Genomic DNA, 11,227 nt, shown 5'->3' with positions numbered 1-11,227 from the left:
ATCAAGTGCGAGGAATGTGCTTGAGCATTGTCGTGATGGAGGTGCCAATTTCCTGTTGACCACAACTCCGGTCTCCTGTGGTTCAACAGGCTCCTTACTCTCCTGATATGGCTCCTTGCGACTTCTGGCTGTTCCCCAAACTCAAGAGGCCATTTAAAGGAACGCGATTTCAGACAAGAGAGGACATTATGGCTGCAACGACAGCCGAGCTAAACTCCATTTCGAAAGAGGCTTTCTCGGAATGCTTCCAACAATGGCGGCACCGCTGGGAGAAGTGTGTGGAGTCCCAAAGAGACTACTTTGAGGGTGATTAGGTTTCCAACGCTCCAGGTATGCCAGTTTTTATTCCCCGGCCAAAGGTCGGATACTTTTCTCACAGGCCTCGTATAATATGCTTAACTTTTGTCGTCTTTGGTATAAGTTATTCCCTGTTTCTGTATTCCTGAATTTTCCTGCAAAAGCTGTCATTGTAGAACTACATAGTTTTAACACTTTGTTTGTTCTCTAATGATATTAACTGCGTGGAGCTTTAAAAATACTTGGAGGCTATTTTTACTTATGGGATGACCAGTGTCGCAGATAGAACGTAAACTTTATAAAAGATAAACTTATTGTATTTCCAATATAATGAATAACTCTTTCAGTTTTCATTCAGATTCATTCTGATACAGATTTGTATACTGATACAGAGCTATCTACAGCTTTAGAGAATAGTATTGTCTTGCGTTCTACTGGATCATAATTGAGTGTATGTGTCTAATACAAATTTACTTGTTTTCCACTGCCAAGTTGTATCTAATAGCTTTCTTCAATTCGATAAAAGCGAAGCTTAGTTTCATTCTTCGCGACATTTCCTGTCATTTTTCTGGTTATAGCGAGTATTCTTCTTACCTGTGAGGTTGTCAGCGTACCTGAAAACACAGAGGAGCAATAAGCTTTTCGTAGCACGTACAAACAACATTCCAGGCTGCTCTTCGACTGATACTGATAAGTTCTGAGAGCTGACAAAAAATAACTTGCTTTATTTCGGATGAAACTGGATAGAAACAAACACAACATTGCCCCAACTTAACCTCGTATCACCAGATCCGACCATACTTAACGATAGAACTTATATTTTACTAATTTAACGTTCAATTTTAACTGTACACCTGCTTGTTGAATTTTTGGTTTCTAGATTTTTTTTTTACAGATATATTCATTAATTAATGTTTTGATTTGATTTGTTTTCAATTGTGCGCAAAGCTACACGAGGGCTATCTGCGCTAGCAGTCCCTAAGTTAGCAGTGTAAAACTAGAGGGAAGGCAGCTAGTCATCATCACCCACCGCCAACTCTTGGGCTACTCTTTCACCAACGAATAGTGGGATTGACCGTCACATTATAACGCCCCCACGGCTGAACGAGCGAGCATATTTGGTGGGCCGGGGATTCGAACCCGCGACCCACAGATTGAGAGTCGAGCGCCCCAACCACCTGGCCATGCCGGGCCAATAAAGTAGGAAAGACTAAGTTAATCGTGACTGAGCTGCCAAGAGCTCGTTGTATAATTAGTTTCTACAAGGCTTCACATTGTTCTGTGAATGGCAACTCAGTTTATTGCTTTGGACTTAGATTTCATGTAATTACAATTTTTTCTTAAAAATGAATCGGATCAACAAATGATTGCTGAGGTGGGGGGGGACAAGAAGGTTAAACCAACCAATAGATCATTTGGGGGGGGACACGAAGGTTAAATCAACCAATAAATGATTGCTGGGGGGGCAAGAAGGTTAAAGCAACTGATATAATAGTTGTTATTTCTTATTAAGTATGACAACAATACTAATGCTCAATATAGAACAAAAAATTAACCGATCTTATAGACCCCCACATGAAAGAATAGACCATTCCAAGCTTTTACTTGTTGTTAAACAAATGTTTAAACAACTCTATTCAATTAATTTTTAATCATTCATATTGATTAGCATGTAGTACAAATTCCCTAATACATGTTATTAATGCTGTAGCTCACGTATATCAAGGAAGCCATAAACTAGCAGATGAGACAACATATTTATGCATCTCAATAGATTGCAACAGAAGGAAATTGTACTTACGACAATGGCTAATATCATATTCATAAAGTAATTCAACAAATATAATGGAACATAGTCAACACAGGAAGACGTGACTGCAACATACTAAACAAACCATTGTTCGTGAATAAGCTACATTAGTAGGAACACTGAATCCGTCTAACATTACACATGTTCAAAGTTTCCACAAACGTCAACTAATGAAAAGTCACATCAAATACTGCCTAAATAGGGCATTTAATATCTTTATTTCATCTTTGAAGTAATGAATGTGTAAACACTTTATTTCATCTTTCAAGTAATGAATGTGTAAACAGACATCCAAGGATCCAATGAATTATTTTACGTTATAGCCTGGAGAGAGAGGACAAATTTAAAGAAAGATATTTAAGTTATACCCCAGAGATTCTTTGTTTGTTTATTTCAAGCTAAGCACAAAGCTACACAATGGGCTATCTGTGCTCTGCCAACCACGGATATCGAAACCCGGTTTCTAGCGTTTTAAGTCCGCAGACGTACTGATACCCCATAGAAATTATACGGACATAAAAACATCCGATTAGAAAAACAGATTAGCCCCTGAATCGTTGTGTGAGTAAAATTAAACTGGTTTCGCATCATTGCAAGCTGTTTTGATATATTTTCTAGCTTTTTTCTTCCTACGGGCCTCCCAGTGGTATGTCTGCGGACTTATGCTGCTAGAAACCGGGTTTCGATACCCATGGTGGGCGAGCACAGATAGCCCTTGTGCAGCTTTGTGCTTAATAACAAATAACATAACATAATAGCATCCTGCGGATACTCCAAACCGTGTGAATTATTATTTTATCTGTAATGATATTAAAAAAAAACACATAGGATAAAAAAATATGATAAATCAAATTCCACACAAGTCGGTGAATCCAAGGCGCTTTCCAAGAATTTGATTTTACATGTAAAATAGTTTCGTCTTATAATTTATATTCTCCGTTAGCTTAAGTAAACTGAAGAGCATTGTAACAGGGAGTAAAACTGTGGCACTTAATTTATAAACTGGGTAACTTAGTTATATGTTCTGGACGTAAAGAATTCGTTCCTCAATCTACACACACACAGTGTTATTCGTGCTTTGTCCCCCAGTGGAGTAGTGGTAAATCTACGGACTTATAACGCTAAAATCCAGAGTTCGATTCCCCGCGGTGGGCACAGCACATAACCTAATGTTGCTATGCTCTAAATAACAAACAAACATTCGTATTTCAGATTTGATGATATTTCAATTATTTACTCTACTCGTCAGTGTGGCAATTTTCTTTTCGTGTCATTCAAAACACAATGTGAGTGCGCTTGTATACAGCAGCGTTTCAAAGTGGAGGAGGGGGGGCTCAAATATTTGAATATACATTATCTTTATTATGTTAGCCTGACATGGTCTAGTGATTAGAACGCTCGACTTGCAATCTGTGGTTCGAGGGTTAGAATTCATTTACCAAATAAGTTTGTTCTTTTAGTTATGGGGACTTTACCACTTTTCGTTGGTAAAAAAGTAGCCAAAGAGTTGTTGACTTCCTTCTAATTTATAAATTCTAAATTTGGAACGGGCTGATGTAGATAGTCCTCGAATAGCTTTAAATAAACTTCAACAAATTAAACAAACAATATTATGTAAATTAAATATTTAAAAGTATGTTTTGCATAAATTTCTGTCATACTATCTTTAGGCTTAGCTTCACAGTCGCTAAGATCTTGCTAACAAATGACATACCAATTTGTTCAGTATGTAACAGCGCTATCGAATTGCCTTGTGTGTCTGATGTCTATATCAGATTTAGTATTAAAGGTTGAGTTATCTGCGGCGTATTCTTATCATAACAAAATAGTGTGACATTTGTTTATAATATAATAGCAATTATAGAGCTAAGATAAAGTGATAGACATGTAAACAAAACCAGTAGTATGTTGAATGTCAAAAATTATTGACGCTTTGTTTACAAAATGATTATTAAAGCCTCGGGCGCAAGGCTGAGAAAGGTCTTGTTCATTTCAGGCATTATGGGATATGTTTTGAAATTACTCATTAAAGTTGTAAGCGTTTTGTAGTTCCATTAAATACTTGAGAGTCAAATAATAGGGGACGTTAAATGAGTATTAAAGTTTTAGCATTAGGCTTGTGCCAGTGGCTTTAAGCTCAAGAACTATATATATTATATGCACGCGGTTCGAATTGCGTACCACCAGCAATATAAAGCACGTGCTCGGATATGGAGATACTTTCTATGAACCACCAGTAGCAGTTGATCGATCATTAATACATTGTTAGTGTATATTTAATAATTGGCTATCGTGAGCCTTGAATCTAAAGTTGTTGTATTTAAATGATAATAATATCATTAACTATACAAAAGTTTTTATTTATGAAGAATCGGGAGGCTGCAGCAGTGTCAGCTTCACATGCTCCCATGGTGTCCAGTATGAGGCTATTCTTCTTCTAACGTTTTACATGACCCCATACAAGATCCCCCCCAGACTTAGGGTTTCGATACCCATGGTGGGCATAGCACAGCTATCATATTGTGTAGCTTTGTGCTTGTCTGGTTTCGATACCCATGGTGGGCAGAGCACAGATATCATACTGTGTAGCTTTGTGCTTATTTACAAACAATCTATGATTTTACACAACTCGATAAAAAGATTCGCTACGTGTCTTCAAAATACATTGTACGTGATTATGTTACTTGTAAACTTTTACACAAATTTCCGAAATATTTCTTTGTAAACTTTCTTTGGTAATTAAAGAAAAATAAATTAAAGAAATCGGGTATTGCCCGTGAATTAATTTTATAAAAGTAACAGTGAATTATCTTGTAAGGAAATACCTAATGTTCCCTTACCTAACAAAGAAACACCTAGCTGCTAACATGTAGCAACAGCAGCAGTCTATCTTGTCAGGAAGTACCTAGTATTCCACTTTTCAAATGAATGAACACCTAACTGCTAACATGTAGCAACAGCAGCAGTTTGTCTTGTTAGGAAATACCTAGTATTCACATACCTGACAAAGAAACACCTGGCTGTTGACATGTAGCAACAGCAGCAGTCTATCTTGTCAGGAAGTACCTAGTGTTCAACTTGTCCAACTAATGAACACCTACTAACATGTAGCAACAGCAGTAGTTCATCTTATCTGGAAATAAATAGTGTTCGAGTTCACTACGAAGTAACGTCTAGATATTGATCCAACTCGTTATAAGTTGCGTGTATAAATCTAGTTGTTCTAGAACTATCTATTCTTTTGGACACTTTATAATTCCTGCAAGAAGCAAATAGGAATTTACCATAATATTTATAGCTAAATATATATAGATAGATAGATAGATAAATAGATAGTTTTTCTGCCACTAATAGAAAATGCCCCCCAGTGGCACAGCGGGATGTCTGCGGACTTACAACGCTAGAAACCGGGTTTCGATGCATAGGTATCTGTACGTTCTTTCACCCTATAGCATTGCCGCTCTAAATCATCCGTCTTTAATCCCAATGACAAAAACTAAAAACGGTCCATTTTCAATTTTAGAGAAAGCTGTAGTAAAAATTTTAGATCGATATCTCGCGTGACTTTTTGCATAATCGTACTCATAACTGTGGTCAAAATAGAGAGGTTTTTGTTGAATAGTTTTGTATATGTGGCTTATATTTAGTCCAAATTTGACACCTAATTGTAGGTTGTAAAGATCTATCAGTGAGCCAAATTTGAAAACAAAATCCATAAAAGTTAGATATGTTTTTCTATCAAAGTTTCAAAGAAGAAATAATAGAAAGAACTTCAATCAAAATTGGAGATTTTACATCTCGTATATTTCTTAATGGATTGCCTTGAAATTTGGTATGTGAAGTAAGGGTCCAGTATAGCACATCCACTGAAAAAATGCGATAGTTTGGATTACCACAGTCCAGGAACAGAAAGTGGAAAATTGCTAAACTATCACTCCTGTTAATAACACATGTGGTGGCTATAATGCCACTTACATTGGCAACACTATACGCCAATTACACCTGCGAGCCTACGAACATATGAGAGTATCAAACAGAACTGGTAAAAAACTATCAAATCCACCAGACTACACAATTCACACACGTAGAGAAAACACTAACCACCCCATCTTGGTTACAAATTTCAAAATCAACTCATCTGGATCATCCAATATTGAACTTTTAATCAAAGAAAGTTTATCTATTATAAATGAACTCCCAACTTTAGATGATATCACAACTTCACTACAATTAAGTCTGTTCTGAAGGCTTGTATAATATTGTTACATTGGTTGCATTATCCTATTCTTTATTGTTTATTTGGTTGTCTTGTAATTTTCTTCATCCTTATATTCTGTATTTTAATTATTCTTTATAAAATGTTTGAACTTTATAAAAAAATTTACCTACTAATTTACCATGTTCAATATAGCTTGATGAAGCTGGAATATTTATATTCCGAAAGGTTCAAGAATTAAATGTTTGTTACTGTACACACACGTGTCAAATGTTCGTTGTTGCTGCAGTCGTTCTGCTGTTAATCGCTAAACATCGATTCCCGTCGAATGAATATGTCGCTAGTTACGCTTATTGTTGCTCAAAATTAATAATTTCTTCCGGAGTCAAAAGATATTGAATTTGTAGCGTACGCTTACAATAACCTTTGATAACTGGAAATCCGTGTGTTGCCTACTTAATCTGACCAGCTAAGTTATTTTTTGTTTGGCCGATTAACTAGCTGGGGTACCAGAGTTCGTTGTGGATTTCTGTTTTTTAATCTCTTGAAAAAATAACTTAAATATCTCACGTCTGTCGCGATTCTGCTGAAGGAAAAAGTAAATGTTCCCCAAAATTATCCGAAAAGGCTTGTGCTGTAGCTTATTAAAACTTTCGTGTCGTTGACATTGGAAGTAAGGCGGTGCGTTAATTTTTCAATTAATACCGGCTATAAAGATATTAGTTTTGTTCAAATGTTGTCCGATCTTCGCCCTGTCCTTCTTTACAGTTTTGGATCCAAAAATTTGAGAAAGAAAATTGTTACATGATGAATTGTTTGATAAGTTCATTTAACCGTCATACTATTATCTCTTTAAACTACAAAGCTTTAAATATAAAGTTATTCTTGTTTGCTTTTCTGTTTGTTGGATGTTGTTGCTTTTCTATTAAACTACACAATGAAATCCGTGTTGTGTCTACTGTAGGAATTGAGCCCCGGACCTTAACACCATAAGCCCTCACACCCTCAAGCTTCCCGCTGAACCACCAGTGAAGGAACATCAATAAAATAAGTTTAAACTTCAATCCTTAGTCACAAATCGTTAGAATACAAGACTGTCAAGGCTGTTGCTGTTTCCAACTGAAATCTGAAATTACTAAATTAACCAATAAATAATAATCTAACACTAAACACTTTTCTGATGATCTATTTAAGCCAACTAATGCGTCTCTCTATAAACTGTTTTTTTTCACTCATCTACATTTTGGAAAACAGCTTTAGTTTAGTACGCATTTTGATTATAACGTTATTTTAGTGTAAACCACATGCTAACCATTAGGCCACGCTCGGCTCAAGAACCGAAAAGACAAGAAAAGTTATGCAATAACATTTTTCTTTTCTTCCTAATGTTTTATTCTTTATTTTCGTTTTTCATAGTAGAATATAAACAGCTTTGAAATCCATTAGGTTTTCATTAAGAGATGTTATTCGACAACATTATCCCCAAATTTGTTTGTATAAATTTCTAAATATTTAAATGGATGAAAATAGTGCCCTTTCATGAGTGGCTAGTTATAGACTTATCTCAACATTTACAGTAAATACACAAATAAATATTTACACTGTTCTCATGTAAGTAAGGGTCTTAGGCCTACACATCGAGAACGTGAAGAGATCGAGATGTTTGGATTTAAAGTGAAGCAGTTAATGAACGACACCTCGTGATTTTTGTATGAAAGCCAAATACGTTGATGCACTTGTATGATGTGAAGCTGAGGCCGAATCATCCTGTACTAAACCGTGTGTACAATAGTAAATAAACGAGAGCAATGCATATATTTGTTAATTAGCGTATTCGTTGTTAAAGTTGTGTAAAACTTGTTTAAATTCTTCCCATCAGCTGAGGGACGAGAAACATTCATGATATGACTTCAACGCCTTAGAAATTTGTTTATGTTCTATACTAACACTGTTAAAAGATAGATAGAGAGGGAAAGAATGTTTAAAAAACGCCATTTTTATAAGAAAGTAAAGAGCTCAATTAATTTGTTGTAAGACACAAAAATTAATTAGTTGAAGAATATTGTTTTATCTTTCAAATAACAGGTAAGTCAACAATACTAAAAGCATTGTCCATAGTCAACAATACTAAAGGCATTGTCCAAACTCCACCATTTAAGTAGTAAGTGAGGTTATTTTTATGATTAATTAGACTGTTTTTTGTATCAGAGTTCATTGCGGAAAAATGAAGTTTTTGTTTCTAGTGACGACTGGTCCTCTCTTAACAGGGTCTGGATTTAATAATATCATCTGTATAATATGTATTTGAGTTTTTAGACTAAATTAAGTTGACTTTTTTCATCTTTAATACTAAATCAAGTGCGATAAACCTGACGTTTAGTTAACTTGAAATATTTCTGAAATGATTTTCTTAAATCAGTAATATATATACTGCGACTTTTTGATATTCGTATACTTAGAAAAGTTTAGTTTCAAGACTGCACTGGAATAAATTGAAAGATGTAGTTCACATTCATATTTCACTGTAGGTCAAACTCAAATCACTTACTGCATTTTACTCAGTTGGTTTCCAAAAGATCATTATCCAGAGGGAAAACGACAGTTCAAAATGTTTTCAAATATCGGTCTCCTTTCTCAAGAAATAATTACATTATTAAATCTTTGTGAATTGAAAATACGTGCTTTCTGTTATCTTCCACAATCTCTTTTTTCATATACTTTTATTGCTGACAGTCGATGCAGAGAGAGGAAGGCATTTCGATTAATGTTTGATAAGTATTCACTAGGCCTACTGACGACGGCTTCACTTTATAAAGTTTTATCAGTTTTGTGATAACAGATGTTATTAATTCTTTAGAATTTCGACTTATTTCCTTTTATTAGGATATCATGAATTCCGTCTGTTGCGAGGTTATTTAAAGGTAAGTATCATTGAAGGTTGGAATGGTTAGAGATGCATCTACGTCTGATAATATCAGATCCTGTTATTTTTCTTCCGTCGAATTTAAAACAGAAACTATCTCAGTTTATAACATTTTGGCGCTTGTATAGCTTCGACTTCTTGTTTCACTTGCTTAAGTTTCCAATTGGGGCATTGAAGTTTCGAAATACCACATCGTATTAGTGACTGCAAAGTGGACTTAAAATCACAAGCTTATTTATGCTTGCTAATGTGATCTTATGTTACCGTGATATATCATCTAAGAATTATTAATTCGTGTTTTACTATCACCAACGTTGTGTTACAAGTTTGCGTTATCCATGATTTTCTTTAACAAAATTTACGAACTAGTACAGAAAAATGTTGGAAGATTTAAACAAAACAATCAGTCTTATCACAGAGACATCTTCTGTGATATTTTAAACTGTTGGTGGATAGATTTATTAGAAAAGAACTGACTAAAGTTTTATAACAATGTATATATAAAAAAGGAAAAAACTACTTTGATATGATGCTTAGGTATCGATTCTACAACACGAAATACTTATTGTAATCCCATCCATTTTCATTAACGTTATCATTCTCTTTCATGCTTGAAAAAAAGTTACAGGTAAAAATAAATAAATTTCTATATGTTTTTATGTACACAGTGTAACATAATCAGTATGATTAAAAGCGTTTTGTAATGCATTAAGATATGACTGTTTTTGTATGTTTTTAACTGTCTCATTACGTTTACTAAAAAGTTAAAATTACACAGGTAAATAACGTCCGAAGGTTAAGAACCGAGCAGCAAGAGAGTCGTAGTTGGCTTAACGTCCGAAGGTTAAGAAACCGAGCAGCAAGAGATTCGTAGTTGGCTTCGATATTTACACTCATCCAATTTTATCTCAAAGTCAACATATCGTAACACGCATCCCTAATCATCATGGTCAACAGTATATACACCCCAAATAGGGATAACTTTCAATTATCATTAAGAGTATCTGTCATTACCTGCCATTATCCATGTTCAGTGGAGTTCTTACCTCAAAACTAGAGAATTTGACAGCTGGTGTGTCCATGGTTAGTTAAAGTTCTCCACTGTAACGGTTAAAGCATTGTGTAGAAATGAATGCCTATATTTCCGCCAAATTCAACTTGGACACGAGTAGCTGGTTGGCTACGTGTGTTATTGTGCTCCACCTCAGAACCACAACTGGACCTTAGCCTGAGTAAAATCATTAATGAATTCCTGCAATGACCATAGTAATGCCTAAAAATATAAATTATGAGAAGCTTAAGTACCTACTAGGGCCAGCCAACCCTTAGTTTATTGGAGTTTTCCTCCTCAGTCATAAGAAACTTCCATCACGTCTAGACATACCACGAGAAAGTATCCATATTAGTTGAGCAATGTTTCAAACTCTAAAAGTATCGGTTCGATCTTATCATCATAGACACTCTTGCTATTTACCCATGCTTGGTTGATAATGTTCATTTCGTCATTCAAAACACTTGGCAATAAATCGGATTACATCAGCACCTTCCAACGCCCATCGCAATGATTTGTTTTAATTAAACAGAAGTATTCTCCCGCTTCTGCATTGACTGTTAATTGTCAATCCGTTAAGGTTAAGATATTGTCGGCAACGAAGTTTGTCTTAAGGCGATGTTAGGTCAGTGTATTAGTGAATCAAATAGTTATTACAAACTGATTGTTACTCCCGTTTTGAAAGAAAGACAGCATATGTGATTTATTGGTGTTTTAAGTCAAGATGAAAAATGCATTGACATCTACCACGTAATTTCTTGATTGGTTGGTTCAGTTGTTGTTTTTTCACTGCATACTTTAAATTTGTTTTCTTCTTCTTTTTGATAAATATGATCCTCTCCACAATCCACTAGAACATTACAAAGACCAAACTACACCACACACAAACTAACCTGAAAACGAAAGGCAGAAGACTTTCGAAACATCGTC

The 11,227-nt window shown here is 35.1% G+C and overlaps 1 protein-coding gene across 1 annotated transcript in view; it reads left to right on the top strand.

The window, feature by feature from the left end:
* Positions 1–11,227, top strand: part of LOC106458598 (phosrestin-2-like) — a 63,317-nt gene that overhangs the window by 50,243 nt on the left and 1,847 nt on the right. The gene's annotated exons all lie outside the window — the stretch shown is intronic.

This window comes from Limulus polyphemus, unplaced genomic scaffold (genome assembly GCF_000517525.1).
Source record: "Limulus polyphemus unplaced genomic scaffold, Limulus_polyphemus-2.1.2 Scaffold491, whole genome shotgun sequence".
Lineage (NCBI taxonomy): Eukaryota > Metazoa > Arthropoda > Merostomata > Xiphosura > Limulidae > Limulus > Limulus polyphemus.
Note: the sequence above shows the minus strand (reverse complement) of the source record. Positions and strands in the feature narration are given on the sequence as shown.